Source organism: Diorhabda carinulata, chromosome 10 (genome assembly GCF_026250575.1).
Source record: "Diorhabda carinulata isolate Delta chromosome 10, icDioCari1.1, whole genome shotgun sequence".
Taxonomy (NCBI): domain Eukaryota; kingdom Metazoa; phylum Arthropoda; class Insecta; order Coleoptera; family Chrysomelidae; genus Diorhabda; species Diorhabda carinulata.
Window position 1 is genome coordinate 8,076,959 of NC_079469.1, and position 25,545 is coordinate 8,102,503.

The 25,545-nt window shown below is 34.3% G+C and overlaps 1 protein-coding gene across 1 annotated transcript in view; it reads right to left on the minus strand.

Moving 5' to 3' along the window:
• The window catches only part of LOC130898412 (uncharacterized), a 179,947-nt gene that overhangs the window by 115,729 nt on the left and 38,673 nt on the right, over positions 1-25,545 (minus strand). The window lies entirely within an intron of this gene.

The following is a 25,545-nucleotide window of genomic DNA, read 5'->3' on the forward strand; positions in this document are numbered from 1 at the left end:
TCATTTTGAGGGGTTTCTTCAACATCTCTGAAGTAGTTGCCTCATTTGGTCGACCACTGCGATGCTGGTCTTCGTATGTCGTAAAAGTAAAAAAATTTGAATCTTATACTGTATAGATTGTGTACTTCTAATACAGTGATATTTATGGAGCAACTTTTGCCACCTCCAGATCAGACCAGGTACTTCTGGGACCATCTTCGTATCTAATTTTTTGATTTAGCATCTTCTGTGAATATTATTTCTTCTTTTGGCATTGATTAATCTATGAACCTTTTATAGATGTCGAAGAAAATTAGACCAACGGCAGAGAGTGGCTTCTATCGGTTCGAACCACTACATAATAGTTATTTATGCCAAATACTGATGACCAATAAGGCAGTTTTGAATTTTCAAATATGGATTGAAGTGATCATTTCGAATTATATCTAAATTTTCTTATAATGAAGTGCTAATCAGTTTTAACTAGCCTCTTCTTGAGTACAACAGAATAGTTCTTATAATAAATATTTGATCGAATATTGACGTTCAATAAGGTAGTTGTTTGCTGACGCACAAATCTAATTTTCTATCAAGGACTGATGTGATCGTTTCTCATTATAACGAAATTTCCTTATATCAGTTTTTTGTTCAACTTCTCTAACAGCCTTTATTAGCACGTGACGGGCACGTGTATTTTCTAACAACGCAGAAAACGTGTAGTAAAGTTTTCTGTTTATTCTTATTCGACAAATTACATTTAATTGTGTTTCACTCGGTCTGTATAAATAATAAAAACATTTTTTTAACGATCTCTCCCCATGTGGTATTTTTTATAGGGTTTATTTAACGATTGTTTTTTAAAGTCCACACATCTGCGACCCATATGCTTATCAGAAACAAAGTTAGATGCATTTTTACTTGTCGGAAAGTTTATAAATCTACATTACGTATTTTATTCAAAAAAATATATATTTAGATGGTTGCTATTTCGCAAATTATAATTTAGAATCAAAAAGATGACCATTATTCGAAAGAAACTGACTGTATGCGACGAGAGAGAGATAAGAGATTCGTTTGATAAAATTTGGTAGGATAAGGACGATTTTTATACGGAGAAAGGTTTGTTGGAGTGGGCCCTGATATAGGAATTGCTCCTCTGCACACATTGAATAATATGTATGTTTGATTTTTGAACTGGGTTTTCGACCAGTCTTTTAGAATTTAACATAGATTAAAGAAAAGTTGTCGTCTATTCGTAGATGACATTTTAAACTCGAATAACAGGAAAACGATTAATTTTTTTTGAAAAAAAAAAGGGTAGAAACTTTTCTAAGGAACTAAAATGAATCTTTAAAATGAGCTATGATAAAAGTTTCTTGCATTTGAGTTAGAAAGAGTATTAATCAAAATAAAATGGGAAAAGGGAAGATAAAATCCAAATTTAAATCGACAGATTTCCCACAATAATAAAACGTAGTTATCAGAAAATATTTTCGTCCGAATTCGCGCATTCATAGTAACCGTAGTTTGTAAAAATAAGAGGCATTTTAAAATGTTCAAGTTATCTTTTCTAGACAAATAACATCTTTTTTTCAATCATATTCTAATAACCATGATAAAAATATAATTATAAATAACCGTTATACGAAGAGATGATAATCGAAGTCATCAAGTATGAGAGACCCGGTTAAGAGCAACTTTTAATACCCATTTGAAACAACTATCGACTGTATTAGTTTTTATTAACTATTTCGACATACGACTAGAACCGGTGTAGAAAACATAATTCGAAAGAGAACAGGAGATATCAGCCTGTGTAATAAAATACGACTAGTTATGCATTTATTTTATACTAGTCAGCGGAACAGCTAGGACGAAGAAAGGTCGCGGACTCAAATACCTTGTTAGGAAACAACTGTACTGTCAATTTATTTTTACCAACGATAAGAATTAACAGTGCGATTGTTATATTATATATTATGCTTTATAATCGTATAATAGAGTATGTTGTTAATATACGAGGGTTGCTACTAAAGTTTTCAGATAGACAAATAAAAACAAATATTTATAATTGTCTATGGCTTCATTGAAATCAATACACTTTTGCACGCGTATTGTCGAACAATTTTTTTTCCATTAAGATTGAGGGACTTCCAAAACATGTGATTTGAACGCATCAACCGCTTCTTCAAGTGCAAAAAAACGTTGACTTCGTAATTTACCTTTCATCTGCGGAAATAATAAGAAATCATTGGGTGCAAAACAAGGACTGTAGGGAGGATGACCTATCAATTCGATGTTTTGATTGTTCAAAAATGTTTTTGTTTGAACTGACGTGTGAGAGAGAGCTCGAATTTGTCGTGGAGAATCATTGTTCTGCGATTGGTTTCCCTGATTGTTTCAAAAACTTCTGGCAAACAAATGCTGGTATACTATTCAGAATTTACAGTTCTACGTTGCTCTAATGGACCATTTGCTTCGAAGTGCTTTGTGTGCGAACAAGTTTTGTTGAACTTGGCTCGTCTCGAAAGACCCATACATCCGATTATTGTTTAGTTTTCAGTTCATTTATATATAGATTACGTTCTTATAGATGTCTTTTGAAGCACCGCGATTGAATTTTTTCAGCTTTATTTTGAATAATTGTCAAATTATGCAATAATCCAACGCGAGCAAATCTTTCTGACAACCAAATGTTCATGCAATATTGTCATGTATATCACATGACGATCTTACCATATCAGTTTACGCATAGCATCGATGTTTTTTGGCACAATAGCCGATTTGAACGACCGTCACGAAATTAATCCTGCGAAATGCGACGTCGATTGAATCGTTTAAGTATCTGTAAAGAACTCGAATAGCACTCGTATGACAACACGTTCTGAGTATGTTAATGTCAAACTTCTCATCTCAAAACTTAAGTAGCAGCTCTCATGTTAAAAACAGGAATATAACATAGAATATTGACTTAAAGTTGAAAGTTAAACAATCCACTCTATTAATATCATTTTCATTAAGATAAACGAAATAAACGGCATTAAGTTTGAAATGAAAAATAGCAGACAACAGTAATGTTAATAGTAGTATCCTAACTTGAAGAATTATAAAAGGTACGAAGGAGTTACGACCGCAAAACCAATACGGGGTGGCGCAATAGAACGGGCATATTACACAACCTTCTGCGGGGTAGAAAGCTTAGTACCGTTGGGTAGGCACGCTCATGAATTTTAAAGAGACTGATTCAACGTTTAAACCACAAGTAAAAGTTCGTCCAATATCGAAGACAATATTGAGACTATTATGCAATATTTTCTTACATTTTGCAGCGCATTTCAAATTTAGATTTAAAACTGCATCCATACAAGCTGCAATTAACAAATCAATTGAAAAAATGTGATTTCAGAAAGAAGCTCGCATTTGTTTATCTATTTTCCAATATAATTTTGTCTGATGATGTCAAACGGTCCTTTTTTTTTAAATACGCGGCGGTAAACCGTGACTGTTAATACCGAACGCTATGTAGCGATGTTGGAAGTTTTTTTGGTTCCAGAACTTGAAACTTCAACAATAGTGAATTCAAGGAATTGGTTTCAACAACAACAGTTACCTGTCATACGTCGAATGACTCCATGGTGGTTGTGAAACGCATATTCCCAGACTGATTTCGAAAAAAGTAAGATTCCATGACCCCTTCCTAGTCCAGATCTGATCCCTCTTGACTTTTTAGTGGAGATACCTTAAAATACAAAGTCTACAAAAATAATCGGAGTAACATCATTCAGCTCAAAGAGAATATCTATGGTGAAATTGCAGAAATTAGCAGTGCCGTCCTAGAAAGGATCATCATTTAGATGGTGTTATTAAATATTAAACTATGCACGTTCTATTGTACCATCTTATGTAACAGAGCGAGCTTCAAAATAGCGCGACCAATTCGCACGACAAAAGTAATGGATTTTACCGGTTTACGTCTTTTTGTTTTTCTTATCCATTTGTAATATTTTCATATCTAATCCAGTTTTTTTGTATTAAAATATCACCCTAAAATCTGGCCAATGTACCAAAATTTTATCCCAAATATCTCTGGCCGAATTTAATACACGCTCACCGTTGAAACTAACAAATTTTAACTTAATCCTCCATGCTATGATTTGTGTTTAGTAGAATTTAATAAATATCAAAAATATATTATTAGTTTCTACGCCTGTCTACATTGGATATGAATGCCTTTCTGATCAAGATTATATGCTCAGACATGCATCACATTACAGTTCATAACAAGATGAGATGGAAATCTGAATATAAGAACGAAATGTCGCATATTTTATGATGCGTAGTGACGAGATAAAAAACAACGAGAAGAATGTGTCGCTTTTTTTAATTATGGAAGATACATTTTATTATCTAGAAGTTTTTTTGCTTGAATATGATGAAATTTAACCGTTTTCTTGTGAAACCCAAATAAGTAACGTCATTACAATAATGTTATGCATTTGTTTTTAATAGTTCAATATATAGAAAGCTAGGATGTGTCTCAATAAGCCATTTTATATGTTTTGAGTTGTATTTTTTATTTATCATGAAAGTACTGTTTCTTTGGTGTGAATTATCATATTTCGTCTTGACTTATTACTTCTAAACCGACAATATGTCGTAGTCGGTGGCCAACGGCCGTTAAGCACCAGGTCTCCTGATAGGCTCCAATTGAAATTACCAAACGTCGATGTCCATTGGAAAGCCGATCAGGCGTATTGGTTTGAACCTTTAGACAAATTGGAATATGATTCCTAATCAGCCCAAGAGGGAGAAATTGCGGTGGCTTGTTCCATCTGTCGGATGAAGATCGCATGCAGTCACAGCGTCAATGAAATCCAGCACCGTTCTTTCGTGAAGCGGGTTGTAGCGCTCGACTCACGGCCAGCTGCAGATTCGATCGTCTCTCCGATTTCGCATGGCTGGCACCGGATCATACTGCGGTTGCAGTTTCACGGCTTTCAGAACCAACTCGTTGTTCGAGGGGCGTAAAACCTGGGGTTCTTGTCCTCTCAACAGGTTTTATAGGAACCTCCGGCTTGGAAACCTTGGATGGACAAGGGTTGAAGGTCAAGACAAACTTAAGATCCGGAGCCGTTAAACACAGATCGTCTTAGCAGCCTTGGCCTTCAATTTTTTTTCCCGCACTACTGATGTTGCAGCGTTGAGGCCCGGCTTTGCCAAAAGCTTCGATCAGAGCTTTGATATCGATAGAAACCGATGCTTTGAGGATAGTGGGTTCTGTGCTCCCTGTTTACTTAGAGTTCTCGTGGGAAGAGGAGAGTTATGAGTTCCACACGGTTGTACGTAATGCAGTACATGAGTTCTGAGCCTAAGAACGTCTGTCTAAAGCTTCTAGGTTACTATAAAAATATGATACATGTTTAGAGTTAAAATGTTCGTACACTGGCCGTATTCAATTTCCGTGGAGCCACATTTGTGTACAGTAGCTTTAGAAAGCGAAGCAGTGTGGGCCGAAGCATTGTGATGAAGCAAGCGCACTCCTGGGCTGCACATTTTTCCGATAATTTTTTACGCTTTCTGCTTTAATAAGTAAGAATATTATACCGTGTTGTATTTGATTCCTTAATGTCAATCAAATCAATACCCTCACAGTCCCAAACTATTGTAGCTATAACTTTTATAGTGCTTTTAATGACCTTTGCTTTTTTGATACGGGCTCTCCTTTACGGTGCCACTCCATGGAATCTCTTTAGGATTTCGGGTCATCGTAAAGGACCATAGTTTCGTCACTCATTACAATTCATCGGATTTCTTTCTTGGTCCTCGCAGCAAAGCTCTAAAATCGTTCAGAACTGTCTATTCGATGTTGCTTTTGCACTGCGTTGAGAATTAGAGGCGTCCTTAGAACAGTTGTTTTGGAAATACCGGTTTGTGCTACAATTTTTACCACTAATTTATTGTTTTCTGAACGTCATCGTCACTGGATCTTCTACACGTGGGTCATCTTCTAATAATTCTCGTCGCTAGCTAAACAAATTTTTAATTGTTGTAAATGATGGGACACAAGTCACCGTAAACAGCCTTTGTTTTTTATTTGTGCTGGTGCTAATCTTTCTTTAAACAAAAAATTTATAAAAGCGCGAAACTCAATTTGAGACATTTTTCAAAACAACTCGATTGAGTGGTCGCTCAAGCTCTACTATAATAAAATATATTGAAACTGTGTAAAGCTTGTTGAGATTTGTCAGTGACGCGTGCAAGATTTTTGCGAACGTACTCTATGTATTTAGCAAAATCGAATATTTGGTTCTGTCTGGAACGTATCTTCCATCTAAATTTGAAATTAGATATAGCAAATTTTTGATATGATAATCTATTCTTTAGTTGTTAGACAAACAGTACTCGGATGCATGATATCAACAGTATTATACCATTACCAAAAAGAAATACTTCAATGAATAGATGGTTGAATTAACCAATATGTAATAGATGTTTATGCATGTCGAAAGATATGTATATAAAAAAAACAAACGGCTGACGTCAAACTTGGCAATGTGTTCTCGTTAAACGTACACCATATGCGAAGCTCGATTTCGGAATATGGCCGGCAAAAATTCTGCTGTTTTGCTTACGAAACAAAAGAAACGAAAACGGGTCTCGCTATATTTTTTCCCTCTGTTTTATTTTCTCTCGCCTCTGAGAGTTTTTGTTATGAAGTAGAGTCAGCGTTTCGTTTTTCCGCATAAATTTCATTGTATACACGCATACGTCGTTATTTGCATCTTATTAAACTGAATTTAAATTTTTTTCAAGAAATATCGACAAAAATAAACGTATAAATATGAGGTAAGTAGATGTTCTTCGGGCACACAAATAGTGAAGAACAAAACCTGCTAAATAAAAATTTCTAGCACAGCTTATCAGAAAAATTTCACTCAAGTTTTTAAATTGAAAAACGTCTATTCTATTTTGAGAGTATTGAGGAAAATGCTAATATCAGTTTCCTGTGACTAACCTTGCAAATATTTATAATTAGAAACTTAAATAGTTGGCTTATTTACTAGTTTCTATTACGGTAAGTTAAGTAAATATGCAGATCCAAATCTGTTGATTACTCACAGTCAATTTATTCTTCTTAGAAATTTGTAACTTCACGCTTACCTGAAACGAAAAATAATAATTATTAATAAATACTAAACTATTATCACATGAATGTAGTTCAAGTTTAATAAACTTGAATTTAACAAAATATAAGGAAATCTTTCAAATATTGATATTTGTAACTGAGCAGTTAGAATATTTTTCAACAATGGCATTAAAGTTAAAGGCCCGTTTACACGAGTTTAGTGAGCAAGTATTTAGTTAAGTGTTTAGTTAATTTTAAGCCGTGTGAACAGACAGTTTAGTGTTTAGTACCTGTACTAAATACTGACTTGTCTATTGGAAGCGTGCTATTGCTTTAAACGTGCAAATATCATCACTATTCCGCATTTCATTCCAAGATTTGGGAATGCACCCTTACAAAATTCAGTTAGTACAAATATTTACGCCTCAGGATGCTGGCACTTCGTAAACCAGATAAATGAACGCTTTCGAACGTTTACCAACATCTTGTTTTTGGATGAAGTTCATTTTTAAATTCATGGACACGTCAACAAGCAAAATTGCCGCTACAGGAGTACAATCAATCCAAAACACTAACATCCGAAACCTCTACATTCGCCTGAAGGGTCTGTATGGGCTGCGATGTCAGCGCGACAAATTATATGCCCTTACCGTTTTGAAGATGAAAGGAGACAGTTAACTCAAGTGCAGTCTTCTTCGTGACTGAGCTGCAAAATTTTAATGGTTATAACCAAAGATGGTAAAGTTGCATGCTTGTACAAGCTAATAATTACGTGCGTCCATGGTTAATACATATTTACGTACTGGTCCATTGATACAGGAACTAAAGGACCTAGATAACTTTAATATGAAGCTGTATATCCCAAAATATTCTTGATTTGGGACTTCATCCAATTTAATTCAAGATATAGATAATAAACTTGATCACCAACTGGAGCTACACTTTATGTTGCTTTATGCTTGTAAACCAATGGGCAGATTCCAGATAGATCTTAGAGATTTTTAAAAATATACGTAGGTATTTTGAAATACATTTTAATTAAATTTCAATAAGTACTATTATCAACATGTCGAAATATAATAATTCTCAGTTTTTTATTTGAATATGTAGAAAAAAATATTGAATAAATAATACCAGAAACTATAAAAGCGAAATGAGTTCATAGTACTCACATTTTTATGCGTAGTATGTTTGAACTCCTACTCTCGGTGAACTTTTCGAAAGTTAGATAACCCAACAACATAAATGATGTCAATTATTTTTATCTAAACAAACATCGTTGCGTATCCCGACAAAAAAAATGTAAAACCAGAGGCGTATCATCTATAATTTTCCGCAAACCCTTTATCTACCGATACTTCGGGCATAAAATAACAATAGAATTTGAAATCAGACGAGAGAACTTCGTTTAATAGGTAAAAGTATTTGGAAAATGTTAAGAATGTCAATGTCAAAATGTGATCGGATATTGGAATTGACTACCACGTACTGGTGATGATAGAATGAAAATAGCAGACGGAAAAGAAAAAGAGCAAATGAAAAAATTAGATGTTATAAACTCAGAGAAATCATAAATAAAAACAGATTCCAAGGAATCATGAAGGAAGTGATTAAATACATCAGCGCATAGTGGAAGATATGTGCACAAAATATAATAATAAATTCAGCGGAAACAAATGGAAAAATAATAATTAGCACATAAGAGAACAAATAAATAAAGCACAGACTTCGAAAAATACCAAAAAGAAAGGACAGAAGTTGAAAGAAAAATTGAGAAACAGAAACAAGAGTGATTTCGAGAATTTAGAGTGAAGATGACAAAAGTCTACAAGGAAAATTAAAATCTATTAAAAACTCTAGAAAAACAAATAAAAATAATAACTCTTATCATATGAAGAAAAGGTATTTTAGAGATCTTTTAAAAGGAAAGGATATAAACTAAGGGAATGAAGAACAAATAGAAGTAGCAGAAACCAAAGTCACAAAAGACGAAATAAGTACAAAAAAATATAACAGGCACTACGAATAGATCAAATAACGACAAGCAAGGTAAAAACCATAATGAACGGAATATATGGCACATGGAAAGCGCCTGACGATTGGCAAGTAGAATATACAAGAAAGGGAACACAAAAAACTGCAAGAATTATAATAGAATCGCATTACTAAGTACAATCGCAATGACTCAATCCAATATGACTTACAACTTAAAAGGAAGAGAGACAAAGCTTCGACGGCTCAATATTAATTTTTTCTAGTTAACTTCAATTATCTTTTGCTGTTCGTTTAATAATTTTATTCACAACACACATCTTATAAGAGGTTTTCGTTCCTGCTTATCAAGTTATTCCAAAATAATTCTATTGGATTCAAATCCAGAAACTCTTTTTCAGTTTATACTTGAGCAAATATTATTTGTGTTTTTTTTATATGTTGATAGAAAACGTTAAAATGGAAAACACGTTTGGCAATTTTAATCTTCGTAATACCCTCCCCTATTTCTTTTTGTCTATATAAAACAGATTTTGATTATCTGTGCACCGTCCATGAAAATTAAACACGCACATCTGGCGTAGACAAGATAACAAAAAAGTCCGCCAATAAACGCAAATATATTTATTATGTTTTCTCCCACTCGACGACGTTTTTGAAATAAAAGCCGTACATCTGGCAGTACCGTTAAACACAATAAACAGAGGGACATACAAAAAAACTAAAAAAGTATCTTATAAATGTCATTCAATATAAAATAACAATTACTAAGTACTGTGGTTATTCAAGGAATGTGAAAGTTTTTTATTTTAATTTTAGTGCACATACGAATCTAGTAAACATTAGTAGTAGTTAAAATTTTAGCTACAGATAAGGAAATGAGAGATATCCATGATATTCCGTGATATCAATTTGTTTGGAAATGGTTCAAACATGAGTCAGCGTTTACTTTATTATTGTAACGATGGGTAAACCATTGAAGCGCAAATTTAAAGGAACCAATTGGTATCGGATGAAGATCAACTCGACATTACTAAGAAACTATTTTCCATGAACAAAACTAGGACAGAATGAAGAAAACAAAAAGATCAAAACAATGATCACAGACACAATAAAAAAACTATTGAATAAACTCTTTTCAGAAGGGACCTTCCCTTATATCTGGAAGAAAGTTAGCCAAGCAGGTGTTGATAACAAAAAAAGAAACCAGACCAAAAAAAAATAAGGCAATGCAGACCAATATGCGTTTTAAATATTATAAGGAAGGTAGGATACAACATCCGTGAAATAGTTGAAGGAAGCGACCACGTGGAAAAGAGACACTGATAGAAATCAGCAGATCGTCGAATGAGCATCCTGATGATTGCCGAGGCTGTAAACGCCGATAAAGAAACGTTTAGAAAAATGTTACACGAGGAATTACACAGGATGTCAAGTCTGTGCCAATTTGACTCCTGAGCAAAAGTTCTTGCGTCAACGGGTATGCTCAGATTTCCTTAACAGGTTAGAAAGATTAGAATAAGATCTATTTTGAAAAGCACCCGATATGAGTCGATGGAAGCGGTAAAGCAAAAAAGAGCAGAGCTCCTAAAGGCTCTCACCAAAGAAGACTTCCAGCTCTGCTTCGATCAATGAAAAAAACGTATGGAAAGGTGTGTGGCGTGGGGAGGGCAGTATATTGAAGGGGAGCATTCGAATGTAGAATAATTTTTATAATAAAACCCGTTTTCGTAACCAGTCTCGTTATTTAATAGCCAGATCTCGTTATTTATAAAAGATTTCAACTCATTTTGTCGTTTTATTACTTTATACAAAAATATTTGAAATTCATTGAGTGCTTATTACTATAACTAAACTAATAAATTCTCGCATACAGCTCTAGTTCTTCGAACCCCTTCCTCGTACGCGATACAACGTTGCCAAGTCAAGAGTTTAATTAATGATTCCACTTGAGTCGGAAGATCAAAGAAGAGAAGGAGGTTGTTTGTGTAATCAACTATATAGATAAAAAATATATCTATAGGGAAACACTAACAGACATAATTTACATCTACATTTATTGAGGAGAGGAAAACCAGAAGGAAAAATATGGTACCGGATTTATAACAGGATATTTCGAGAGGCAGAATAGGTGTAATTTTAGACGTTTCCAGTCTAATATATTTCAATATGTAATTTTGTTGCCAAATGCACTTTTAAAGTTGACCTTAAAATTGTCTACTGGATATTTCATGAATTTTGGTATGAAACAACTTCACAAATAAAATATTTACTCAAATCAACAGAAAAGGACATGGAACAGGTTTAATTATGATAAATTATTATACGTAGAAGCAGAAGTTTGTAACGGCACATGAACCTTAATAGAAATAAAGTGTTGTAGACAAGGTAATTTATCATAATTCTATTTTCAATGTCATCAATTACATCACTTATTTCATTTTATATGATTTCAAAGTTTAGTTCAAACTATTTCACTTGTTAATATTTTATTTTGAAACTGAATAATGGAGAAATAGAAAAAATAGATGAAATTGAGACAACTCCAAACTATTCGAGTCTTAAAATCAATTAATGTAGCAAAAAATAGAAGAGAGAAAGTTGGAAACGGCGGAAGCACCACCAGATGAAGACATAGTAAAAAAGTAAATTGGGGAAATAAATACTACAAAGAAAAGAATACCTGTCAAATAAATCGTCAATAGAAATAAGTATTTGAACTCAAAAAAAGGAAACGACTTGTGTGTGCCTTCTACAAAGGAATAAGATATTAAAAGATAAGATAGAATGAACCATGGACGAGTATTAGTATGGATTTAGGAAATGAAAGTCGGCTGTGGATTCCATTCATATAACACAGTGGTCGCCAAACACTAATTTTGGGTAGCTCGTGGTGATGCTCAGCAGATTGGCAACACTGAGTGTCTGGGAGCGCTGCAGACGATTAGTAATTGCCGGAGTTACACGTTTTTGTTTCGCAGACTTTGAAGCGAATGAATCAACTGTAAGAATTCTGTTCAAGTTGTTCATGCTCGTCCCGTCCAATATTATGTTCAACAACTGAACCGATATATTCATCTTGTCGGACCAGTGCATCAAAGCTAAAACGTTTGGATTGGCCTGTTCTATGCCCTGATATAAACTGTATTTAATATTCTCTGGAGATGCTTGTCAGGGCAGCTAGAGCTCGTAACAATCCATCTGGAAGTCTTCCAAGAACTTGGCCATGTTAAAAAAAAGATGTGAATAATTATTAATTTGATACTTAGCATACGAAGAATCTTCGTGGGTTTTTGTACAACCACATCACATGGTTTTGGTAAATTTATATTTGGATTGTGCTCCTTATCGTTCTTAACCGCACCAACTTGGCATGAGTTGTATATCCTTTAGAAATTCCTGATTTTTTTTTTAAATGAACCACAAACATAGAAACCGTAATCAAATAAAATACTTATAAAGTTTTATTAGATAAATGTGACATCCTGTACGCTTGAGATTGTTTTTATTCGACTTGTTGTAGTGACACCGTTTAATTTAGAAAACAGTTGGTAATAACAACCAGAGATCAGCTTAAGGATCAAATTGCCTATAAATCTAGGACGCATTTAATGGAATAATGAATAGCAGAGGGGTAATAAAAGTTTTAAATAAAAGGACTTTATTGGCAATATGAGTTTTGTTTCTAGAAAAGATACGTCGCTTTTTGTTTACAATGCCTTTCACGTATACTTATTCTGCGAAGCTAGTAAACCATGTGGTTTATTGAAATGTCTACACGAAGAAATTGTTTTTTTTTATCAAATACGAGGCACATTTAGTAAATTAAGTAAATTTCCCTATGTAAAAAGATAGAATTGACTTTTTCAGAAACATATTTATTGGCAACAACCAAGATCAAATTGAGAAACTTATCGTATCGTAATTTCCGTATCCTTTTAGCGTGAAAATCTGCCGCTTGTGAATAAAACCAACGCGTGACAGATTTTTGCGAAAAAATGGTCGCTCAGCTGCGTAATCCGTCACACACTACTGCACAAACTCAACAAGACCATCATTAAGAAAACCTAAACATGCAGGCGTTTCAAAACGAAAACTATTTTATGAATCTGCTGTTTTGAAACAATCACTTTAAACGCAGTTCCTAAGAAATTAATATTAAGGCAGTTAGTCAAACGGTTCAAAATCAGTCGTTTAAAACCGTTAACCTTGGAGTTTTGTTGAGCGGTCTCCTTAGGGTCTAGACCAATTTGTGTCGGCTCTTATTTATTTCGTGCTTTAAATAGGTAACATCGATTTGTGCTTTGCAGTAGTTAGAGTATTTTATTCATTTTTATTAGTAAAAAAGTCAGTTCGGCATCAGTATAGATTGAGACATACAGAGAGTACTTTTTTGCGTGCATATTTTCAAATTTTTTGTGCATAATTTGACTAAATGATTTTGCATATTTTGGGTTTTCCTTATATATATATTTTGGTTTTCTTAATCATCATTTATGAGAGATGGTTGCTCACTGAGCTCCTCATCATGAATACTATAAAGGATATTTTAAAGATAGAGAGTGCAGCATGTACAATGGAGGGGAGAGAGGAAGAGCATCAGTTTACTACTCTCTATCTGTCCTTATTAACTAGCAATTCAATCAAAATAGAGAAGAGAGATCTAGAGAGTGGTATACCGATATTCTTTCTCTCTTTATCAGCTGTTTAGTCCCACTTGAGCCAGATCCCAAACCTGTCTCTCTCTATATTTATTATTAATTCTATATGTTCGACTCATAGACCTAAGGTTGATTTTCAATTGGCTGAATGCTTTGTATTTCCCAGCAAACGGCGCAAAAAGATAGAATAGCTGACATTTAGTACTTTTGCTATTGGCAGCTATTTATACTGGTTAGCATATAATTACGATTACTTTGAAGGGGAAAACTTCGGGAAACTTACTTTTTGGATATACGTCGTAACTGTAGAATTTGAAGATAAATATAATGTTTTCACCCAAAAAACTGTGGCTTTTGATAAATATTTATCGAAATTTAATATATACTAACAGGGTCATGCTAAGGTTAAATGAAAAGATACATTATTTATAGTAGTGCTATCAGTAGAATTTGTGTAAGTATAAATTATATTGTAATGTTTAGTATGATATTTTATTTATTTAGCAAATGTTTTAAAATCGATTTATTTGCATTTTCGAATCTTGGAAAACTGAATAAACTAGCCTAATTAACCTTAGTTTACTTTCGCCAGGCTCAAATTCATCCCCTACCTTGGTTCCTGAGATCCACCGAATTGTCCCCACTATGAAATGTATGACAGATAATCTATTTTAAATTTACAACATTCCCCTCAAACGCTGATGGTAGACATAAAAATTGAATTGAAAATTCACTAATACTTGTTTTCTCCAAAGAGTTTTTTAAGGCTGCTGCTCTCTCCCTTTTCTCAATCTTTGTCCTCCCAATTGACGTCCTCTGAATCTATCATCGACACTATCTGGCCAAGATTTTTGGAGTCTTTCTCGTTTCCTCCTTACAAAGACTAGCTTGCATATGTGCAACTACGGCCATGTAATTATGTCCAACTGCTGGACTAGATGTGATTCTAAATCTCCCACCTCTCCATATAGTACTGGAAAAAACTTACTTGGAATATTTAGAGACTGAAACACCAAAGAAAAACCGTCCCTCAATAATGATCAAACCTGGGACAAGCCTTAGGTTGATCCAACCAAAAAGTTTAGAGTTGAGAAAAAATTACCTCAATTCTAAACTGTAGAAGTAAAGGGGATCAAAACACCACACAAGAAATGAACAGAAATGCTATTAAATGGCATACGGACGGATCTAAAGCAGCAAACAGAACTGGAATAGGAGTGTAAGGGCCCAGAACCAAACACTTTAAAAGATTTAGCTACACATCAAAAAAATTTTCAAGCAGATATTAATGCAATTGAAAAATGTGTCCAGTTCAATGTAGAGAGGTACCATCGCAAATAGGAGATCATCATCCTGATCGATGGCCAAGCAGTCATTAGTGTTTCAAGCTCCAATTTCATTAAATCCAAACTCGTCTAGGATAACCTAGAAAAATTAAACGAGCTAGGCAAGAAAAAAAGTTGTCCTACTGAAGTGAAGAGAAATGAATTAGGTTATAAGCTCGCTAAAGCGGAGGCAAACAAGCCCTTCATGGTGCCTGTACCCTTCTGTGGTATCAGCTACAGAACAATAAATCAAAACCGCTGGAAGAGAAGGTAGATAGGAGCAAAATCAATTATTGGTACAACCTGCAAGGGCCGAGACAGGCAAAGACTTTCCTGGGAAATTATAACCAGATATAATCTGCTGAATAGATCAACCTAAATAAGAACAATCTACAAATCCTAACATCGATCCTATCGGGCAACTGTCGCCTTAATAGACACCTAAAGATTTTGTTGTACAGAGGTCGAAACCTCCATCCACATCCATAGCACTACACCTAGAAGTGTATGGAATAGAAGACGAAGATCTCTGGCAGCTACAACGATCCCACATTCTGGATTTTCTGAAAAGAATGGGTTGGGTTCCCCCGTATCGCAGCAAGAAAGGGGTCGCAATAGATCCTTTGGGTCATAGTGTATATGATGCCCCATACATCAAGCAAAACATTATTCTTGTCATCAGAATGAAATTACTGATGAGAAAATTAATGACATTATTATAAAAGCGTGAGGTGCTTTCTATAACATTTTCAATTTCCATAATATAAAAAATTATTCGAACAGTCCCTGGACTGGTAATGAAATCTATTGGTTACAAAACGTAAACTTAGTTTACAAATGTCATGGAAAACGCCCAACGCTTTTATAAAAGTGACATTACTGTTCTCATCACTAATTTTTTCTCATGCCAAGAATTATTTTTTATTTTTCAATTTGATCATTACTAAAAATGTTTTTTTTTTCAAACTATAATTTGTCTCATCTTACGTTCCAGTGAAACAACAAATGATAAATACAAAAAACATGAATAATAATAATTGATAGTCTGTCGATTTCATATGGAAACTCCTCAAAACATTAACAAGGTTAAATGATCCTTCATGTTCTACCGAGACGTTATTTTATGACAAGCGCAAATATAATGGCCAAACCTGATTGCGATGCTCTGTTAAATTTAATTGCATTCAGATTTAAAGATAGTGGTAATTAGTAATAATCCCTTTCAAGTCAGACATGTTGAATTATGCAGTTTTAATGCCTCCAAGAGCGAAATCAACGGCTTTATTCAACAAAAACTTTCAGCACCAGTACGTTGTGACTGACAGGTTTACTCTTAGAACAAGTGGTTCAAGTTTATTGAGTGGAAAAATGTAAAAATTCACATAAAATTCGGAGGGAAATTATATATTTTCATCATAATTTCTCAGAAATGAAAGATTGAAAGTCTAAGGCAAGTAACCCCATGGGTATCCCTCTAGCAGTCATAGTAATATTTTGAGAAGCTCAGTGAGATTTTTTGGAAAAAAAAAACGATTCTTTCCACAAATGTTTGGTTACAACCTAGTATCAGCACTCGGCACTCGATGATTATCGGACTCCCTTGGACCTTCTCAATAAATCTTCATTTGAACTCGAGATCAACTTCTATAAAAATTTTCGAATGGTGCCATACGAATTAGCCGAGATAAGAGCGAAACATTGAATAGAGGTGTGTGAACATCTCCTTGCTCTGCTAGAAGATAATCGTTTAATTAGATGATGAAAAATGGATTTATCTAAACAACTCGAACATGGAACATCATTTGTTAGACAAAGGATAATTGCCAGAACCCGTTGCAAAGAGAGGTCGTTAGAGTAGAAAGTCCTGTTGTGTGTTCCAGCATTTAGTTCGGACTTTGCACATTCAGATTACTATTTATTCATATCTATGGCGAAATTCTCACGAAAGGAAAAATTTCAATCCAGAGGAGATGTTAAAAACGCAGTGCGACAATTTTTTTTGCATCTATAGTCTATTCCAGAAAGGTATAGAGTAATAAAATGGGGAATTCCCTCCAGTTCGGCTCAATTTCGGTGTCGGCCATAGGTGTAGGTCTTGAATATTGTGTAGGGATTACTTAGGTAGTAGATTTATACAGTTAGATTTTGGGTTTAACAGGTACCGTTTACAAAATGCCTAATTTTTATTCTGTTATAATAAAATTTTCTCCTTTTTACGAGTATCCTATCGGCACGCCTTTGGCACATTATTTTCAGTGTTTGCGAATGGATAACAATAGGCTAAACCTAAATATTGACCCCAACTCGGATGGTACTACCTGCACCAAACTATGAAAGTGGCTTAAATATTCGTTGGGTTACTCTGTGGTCCCTTTGCATACTTAATGAGGTTTTATTACTCTATTCCTTCCTGAAATAAACTATAAGCCCAAAAGAATAGTTATACCTAAGTCTCTTATAGGTTGCTCAACTATAAAATACAATCGGCTATACTTATTATTTATGAGACTCTCTTTATAGCTGAGCTTTGGTTGATTTTTTGGTCACTGCACTTTTTGGTTTATAGATTGCGGTTGAATTCTCTACCAATATTTTTTTTTAAGCCAGTTTATTAGAAAAATGGCAATTACATCAATAATATGCATTACATAGCATAACAATTATTTGATATTGATCTTATCTCATATTTTTTCCATATATCTTGTCATATAAAGTGCAAAATATGTTGTTTTTTGTTATTCTAAACCAGTTTTCCTGTTACAGTGCGGTATAATAACGTAATAATATTCAAGCACAAGGACGGGAGAAAATTACAGTCACCACTTCAATGAAATTCGAGGTTCAAGGTGACGTGAGGCGTCGGTAATAATTTATAATTTGACTATAAATAAACGCGGACCCGAAAAGTTGTGTAACTTTTAAACCTTCACGAAATTACAGTCGACTACGCTCTGATATGAATAATTATTTTAGAGAAACTGAATTGACTCGACAACATCGCAATTTCATGAAATAATTTATTTGTTGGCAAATTAAACTCGCCGTATTGCTTTGTAGCAGCCAAATAGAACCATTGAAATCGCTGGTTTTGTTTAGTCCATTAAAATTTGTCTTAAATTGATTCGCTCTCGTTTTTTAAAATATTTATTCGCTTTTCATATTACCAACATTGAACAACATGATATAAAATAACGAGAATAATGTCGAATACATTATGTTTCAATAGTCATTATGTTTTCATTCATAATTTTTCAAGGGAAAATCTTTGTTAAAGACCAACAGTAATCTGCCACCATTGTTCTTCACTATAATTTCCTAAATTCCCGGAAAACTGATTGTGGAGAAACTTGATACTCATATCTGCTCCTAGAGTCTGAAAGTTTATCGATTATATTTTTATAATTTCTTCATAATTTGTCGTTTTTGAGGATCATCAAATATTCCACTCTTTGAACTTTTCCATATTGAGTTTCTGAAACTTTCTACGAAACCAATTAAAACAATTTTCTTCCTTGTCCAACATTCTGACAAATTCCCTATCATTCCAAACTTGGTATGTAATGGTGGAAATATAATTTTGTATCTCCTTACCAACCGTTTCCTTACTAATTTACAAATTTCCTGAAGAACCTATGGTCCATCTAGTTTGCCCATTTTTGAACCGAACAATCTACAATTTCAATTTCCAAACAGAAATTCAAACTCCTGGTCGATTTCCATACCCAAAATTAGTATCGCTAATATCAACATATTCACTTAACTCGCTTCAAACTGTCCAACACCTATATATAAAAAAATCTAAATGTCTCACTGATCAAAGCAGAAATAGCTTGAAACGAAAATGAGGAAGTATTTCAGTACCAAACAACCAGGGTGTATCCGAATAGACAAAATTTCTTTTCATGAAGTTAAATCCAAAGTTTTCAGCGCGTGGTGAAACAAATGGAATGCAAGATAGAACAATCTGAAAGAAATCAAACAATCATTTAATCCTTGGCTCCAGCCAACATCAAACAGACAACACCTAGTGAGAATATCGGGCTTACACCTGGGTCATAGCATTTTAACTCATAAAAATCTAACACGGATTTACCAAGATGCGAAACCTGTGATGTAGCGATATGAAGAAAGAAATATGACATTTAAGTGAATAAAGCAGAGACTATAGGTAAATATATAAACATAGAAAATGTCATTGGTTATTTAAAGGACCCCGGCTTATATATATAATTGTAAACATTTGTAATGATGTGTCTTCTGTCAGTAATAACGATAGTTTAAATGACCTAGATAAAAAAATTTGTTTTATTTTTTTTGAGCACAACAAAATAAATCTGAGATTACATTTTAATGTTTTTTATCTTTTTTGAAATCTATGAAACATATCTGAATCTCTTTTTCCATTCTATCCAATTCTGTATAAATCACGGAAATGTTTTGAAAAGGTAAAAGCGAGTGTCGACTAACCACTGCTTTAAGAACGTTTTGGAAACTTCGGAAACTTATTTTCAAAGCAAAAAAATTCCCTCTAATAATCAACAACATCAAAACATCCTTAATAAACAAAAGGACCATATAATAAGTGCTATTTATATATCAACAAATCTGTACCTTATGAGTTATTTCAGGATTGAATGAATTATATTATTCAAATTCAAGGTTTGAGAATCCTTCAAGGAATTTGGAATATACTGACATATATTTACACCCATATAATGTCCTTGAAATAGTTTCTTTTATATAGTAGCAGCTGTCAACGAGCACCCAATTATCTCAGGGGTCGATATATTCATACCTGAATTTTGTCCCAGACGCTTATGCCTCATTTCCAACAGAGTTAAACGTAGTTTTCTCTAATATTTCAAAGTGAATATTGTGGAAAATTTTATTATTATTTTATATACCAAAGTATATAGGTTCATAAAATAATAACACGTTACATTTGTCTCTGACAGATTAATAAAAAAAGTTTATAGACGGATAGTTGATTGTTGATTGATTAAAAGCCTTTGGCTAGAACCTTTTGACTTCGCCAAGCAAACTGTGAGGCTTGCCCAAGTGTTTGAACCTGGCACTCACAGATGACGAGGTCTGCAAGTTTCTTCTTCCTCCATTCCCCAGCTGTACTCCAATTTATCCCTGATGCCCATAGTGTGAAATGCCCTGTTAAAAATCCAGTCACCAGTTGTTGTGTAAGAGAGGCAGCTTGTCTCATGTCAAGTGTCTCTATCCATCTCCACAGAGCCTTCCTTGCAAACAGACCGTTGTGAGACGTGATAGCAGCACTTTGAGTTACATTAAGAATGTACTCTAGAATTGATCGGATTGCCAATCCCTATCTGGCGAGCAAGTCCGCTTCGTTGTTGCACAAAGTGACCTGGCACCAACGAGCTGAATCATGCAGTTTTTGTAGGGCTTTGTTACACTCCAGTACAAGCTTAGAGCACATCGTTATGGCATCTTGCTGTTTGATCAGATTGAGATTACTTCATTTCTATGGCTTCGATGAGTATCGCGAGTCCACATTTCATAACAACGAATGCTTTAGAAGACAATAGCATGTTCTTCAAGCGAGAAAAACTTACTAATTTTGGGGTGTTTACCAGGTGACTTTATTATTTTTGACAGTCCTTACTATTATCGGTGGTAGGAAGGACGGGAGAGGGAGGGAGAAACTATCTAATCAAGACTTTAAAATACGTAATAATATGTAATAAACAAATCGGTATAATAGGTTAATTTCTGCCATGGTGTTAGAGAATCCAAACACTCTTCTGTTCGATTAGTACTGCTAGTAATCAATGAGCAAATGTTTGACATGCTTCTGAAATGGAGGCATTATACATGTAGGTCTGAAGATGGTCTGAACTGTAGGTTAGCTTAATATATCCAGATAATTATTTTGTTTCTTCTTATTAACTATGGAAAGTGAAATAGTTTGACGGTTTCCTGAATCTCGGATAACTTGGAGGGATTCTGGTCCAGTGTCCTAACCTTGACGAGTAGATTCCTTTTCTGAAAAAAGTTTTCTTATCGTTGGCTAATTTGATATTTCGGTCAGCAGGTATGAAGATGATTCTTATTCTGCTACATAATTTGCAAGTTTATTGCCAGTAATACAAATATGTGAAGGGGCCTAGAGAAAAGTTGATAGAGTTGCTGACTGTGATCGTATATAGACCGTAACCTCTCAAAATTTCCTCTTCGGTTCCTTTCATTTGTCATGTTTACCTGTATCCATATTTTTCTCTCTCCTCACACACAAATAATGTATTCGTTAAAGAAAGAAAGTCCGGAATGTTTAATTATTCCTAGTCTAACCTCCAGAAAAACTTAGTTTGACTGTTAAATCACAGAAAAAATTAATTTAAGCTTGGTTGTGAAGAGTCCTTGTAAATGATCCAGACTCGTTGGTCTGTTTTAAGCGCCAAACTATATAGAGATAAATCTATGGACCCAAGAAAATTGAAAAATGGAAACTGGAACCATAAAGAATTAAACAATATTCTAGAGACTTTATCAAAGGAATCAAAGTACATAGTTAGATGTGAAAGCACATACAGAAGGCGGAGATACTAAAGAAGACAATAAAAATTACAAGAGAAAAGAGCGTGAGATTTTCCTTGATAATTAATTCGGCGAATTACTCAGAACGATGTTTTAATCATATTTTCGGCGACTTCCTGCATACAAAATATATTTTTTTATCTAAAATCAATCCGTAGAACGAGACATTGCATGAATAAGTAATTTGTGTCGCTATAGTTATATAATCAAGGCCCAATTTGTCTGTTCAATCAAACATCAATTCAATTTTTTTGCGTTGTACGACAGGCCGCCCTTCAAAGAGATTCTGTCGTAGTGAGCTCTAATAGGGAGAGGGTGGTCGAATCGATAGGCGGATTTACATGACCTTCCTTACTTAGGGAGTGATTTTACAATAGGGGCCTACGAATGCAAGTGACACTTTCAATATAGCTCTTTGATATAATACAGTTATATTTCACCGATACGAGGAGCAAAAGAAAATTTTTTGAGGAACTAATTCGTTGATTCTTTTTTTTTCACTCTTCGCTCTTGTGCTTCTATAGCTTTCCTTGTTTTTTTTCTTTGATTTCCCCAATTCTCCATTTTTGTAAACATCTTATATCCTTTGAGTTATCGTAGATTATCGATTTTTCTTCTTCATTAAATTTTTCATCGCTTCTGATAGTGACTTGATTCTGTTATCGGTCCTAACATCCTTCTAAATTTTGTCGATAAAAGGATCATCCGAGTGTGAGCGTAAAAAACATTTTTTTAGAGTCTACGCGAGCGTGGCGCACTATTCACCGTATCAAATTAAAAGTCAACTGAAAGAGTTAGACACTGCATCATCATTTACGACTGTAAACTTTTTGGACTGCTAAATTCAAACGTAGCTATATCAGACTGAAGACAAGCGTTCGGATCATCAAAACTAGCGATATCATCGATAAAGGACGCCAAACGGTACTGGGTAACCATCGGTTAGGGAGAAGAGGCTATCGGCATATCAACAGAACGTATTTACCATATACTTACTGAAGAAATATTCGCAAGTTGGTTGTTGCGTTTACTCCTGTTGGAGCAAAAGCGTATTCGAACATTTTCCATGCTTCGTTGACGCGGTTTAAGCAAAATGAGTCGATTAATAACTGTAGATGAAACGACAATTCTCAAAGGAAAAAACAGTCAAGACAGTGGACTGCATAAGGCGAATCTGTTTCGAAAAAAGCAGACGGTTTCATTGAAAAATAAAAAATCGCATTTGAAGAAAATGGCTTTGGCTTTGTAGCAAGCAACAAGGAGACGCACATCTCAATTTATGTCATGCCTTATAATGTTGCCCTAGTGTAAAATGGCGCAAACATCAATTGAAATCTGTTAAAACGCCAGCGAATAATGAGACAAATAGTGATACGACCCCCAAAACAGAATGTTCTTGGTCTTCCTACGACAGACTCAAAATACTTTAAAAAAAATTCTGCAGGAATTAAATTATTTTTTGTTCATTATTTGTGGATTTGCGACGTTTCGCCGAAGTTTAAAGGTGTTTAAATGACATATTGATTAGGAAAAAAATGAAAATACAGATAAAATTAGATAAGTTATATTTAATGATCATAAAACAAATACTTAATGTATGGTCTTAGCCTACATAGGAGTTGGAATGTAACATAACATCTTATATAGATCAAGTGAGATTTTGACAAGCAAACTATGAAAAACATGGCGAGGTTGTGTCACTCAACTCATTCCGAATTATTTCAATTTGGATGTTTGGATGCTGGCTTAAAGTTTTTATAAAAACTAGTACCATATTTGCTGCGTAAAGCCAACTTCAAAAATCTTTATAGCCAGCTGATCCATTGATCATGACATAAGCTAGTTTGTAAGTAGTGTCTACCTCCTCTAGGTCAGAGGTGTCACTGGCTGCTGGTCGTTTCAGCATTACAGAAGTAATTACTGAGTCCAAACTTTCACAAAGACCCTCAGCTGACTGTATTGCTTTTCGATCACCCGTCACAGCCGAGTTGTCTGCTCACCAACATGCCGGCAACTGGACGCAACTAACTATGCCGGCTGTATCAACTCACATTGATTGTCCTTCTCGCTCATTTTGTTTTTATTATTCGGTTTTCTCCAGGATAAAAAATATTCTGCAAGTGAGCTTATATTGTCGTTGTTTTCTTAGTAATACGCGAAATTTCGTTTTTGCGAGCTGCAATCTAATTTCACATATGGCCAATCTTGCTGCAGGCCTCTTACTCGTTCTACGACAATGTCGCACTGTCACTCGTTGTTCTGCTTTGGGGGATACGACAATCCAGTCGGTCGGGCTTTAAGTATGCACAAACATTGCAAATTATTTGCAAAACTGTTGACGCGATGAAGGTCGCTTTCTTGCGGATTGCTATGTGAATAAGAAGAAAACTCAATGGCCTCTACCAACCTTCGCCCAGATGACCTGTGAAAAATAATCATATATTTTTTTAAGATAATCGACAAGGATCAGTCTACACTATTATGATAAGGTAATTTTTTAACCACGCTTTTGAAAATTTTCAAAGCTATGACTAAATGACTCCGTTCCGGCAAGATAGTGACACAGCACTACAACACAGTCGTCCTTGAACTCTATAAGTGAATAAACCAGTTTACTCCTCACTTAAAATGATGATATTGCCTGGTGAATTAATCCACGTCCATACATGGACATATTAAACGACTCGCGAATGAATTTATAAACTTAGTAATTCTAATATTACTTTTAACATGTTTGTTTGGCGGTCTACTAATAGACAATTACACAAGTACCTACTTTAGCCACAGAATGTCAAAAGGATCCATATATGGATTGCTCCAAAGCATCCTGCAAGGTAGAATACTTGAAAAATAGGAGAGTCGTGGCTTAAGAGCCTGCTGTCAGAATAAAGATTGCCATGATGATCGGCAACATTCCTCACGAAAAAGCACCACAAGAAGAAGAACGTACTTTACAAATACTTTAGCTAAATCATCGCTTCTTTTCCTCTGTAACCGGATCTTGGTGTAGCAACAGTCAAAAGTCATCCACTTTTTGATCACACCCCGTAAAATCGTCATCATTGTTTCGGAATGTCGAAATAAATCATTGTTCTGGGCAATCTATTGTTATTGCGGTTAAAAAAAAATCAGTGTAATTTATCATCTGAAAAGAGAGTTTTCGAATTGGAGGCACCGATGCATTTAAACTTCCGGTTTCGTCTACTGCAATAGGAAATGCACTTGATCAATTTCTATTCGAGGTTTTAAATTGAGCTTTCTGATATTTCTAACATCTGAATTTATTATTTTCTTTTTATGGAACTAAAAAAACTATATTTTCCACGTAACTTTGAAATGGATTTTCTATAATCGTATATATATTGCATAAAGGGCGACTCACACGTAACGGCGCTGCGCCTACACTATTTTTTAGGCTTTTAAACTATATTTCTAAGGAGCGATTTTCTATGGGAAAAATTTCGATCAAATATGTGGATATATATACACTGAAAATGACGAAATATGCTCAAAATACGCACAATAATTACAAAAATTAACGTGTTTTATAGTTTTTATTCAAAAGACTTCAATTTATTTACATTTATTTCTAAAAACTGCAGATACCTACATATGGGGTTTTCCAAGTTATCTATCCGAAAATATTTCGTTATATTTATCAATATTTTTTTAAATTCAGAAACCACTTTCCAACATCTACCGATAGCATATTTAGAGTGTCTTAAATTTAAAAATTCCATACATGCATGAATTTTCATTCAAAATTTCGTGAATTTCTTCGTGGACTGTAGGCGATGTTTTATTCTGAAACGGTTAAACTTTTTTTATTACTAAATTACCAAACTTTTGGAATATTTTTAATATAACAATTTTACCCTGTCGGGAGAATACTAGT